The sequence below is a fragment of the Alligator sinensis genome, unplaced genomic scaffold, assembly GCF_000455745.1.
Source record: "Alligator sinensis unplaced genomic scaffold, ASM45574v1 scaffold633_1, whole genome shotgun sequence".
NCBI lineage: Eukaryota > Metazoa > Chordata > Crocodylia > Alligatoridae > Alligator > Alligator sinensis.
This window is the reverse complement of record NW_005842280.1, coordinates 1,480,115-1,480,324: the sequence shown is the minus strand read 5'-3', so window position 1 is coordinate 1,480,324 and position 210 is coordinate 1,480,115.

Below are 210 nucleotides of genomic sequence, written 5' to 3'. Positions count from 1 at the left end.
CCACGAGTGTTCAAATATTCCCGCCAGTGGCTCTGCAATGATGTCGGCCAGTGCCTTCAGCACCCTCGGATGGAGCTCATCCAGGCCTGCCGACTTAAATGCATCCAGTTCCTCCAAGTGCCTCTGCACCATCTCAGGGTCTACGCTTGGCAGTCTGGTGCCCTGCTGCTGCCTCTTTACAATCCCAGTGAGAGGCTTGTCTTGCCCCTC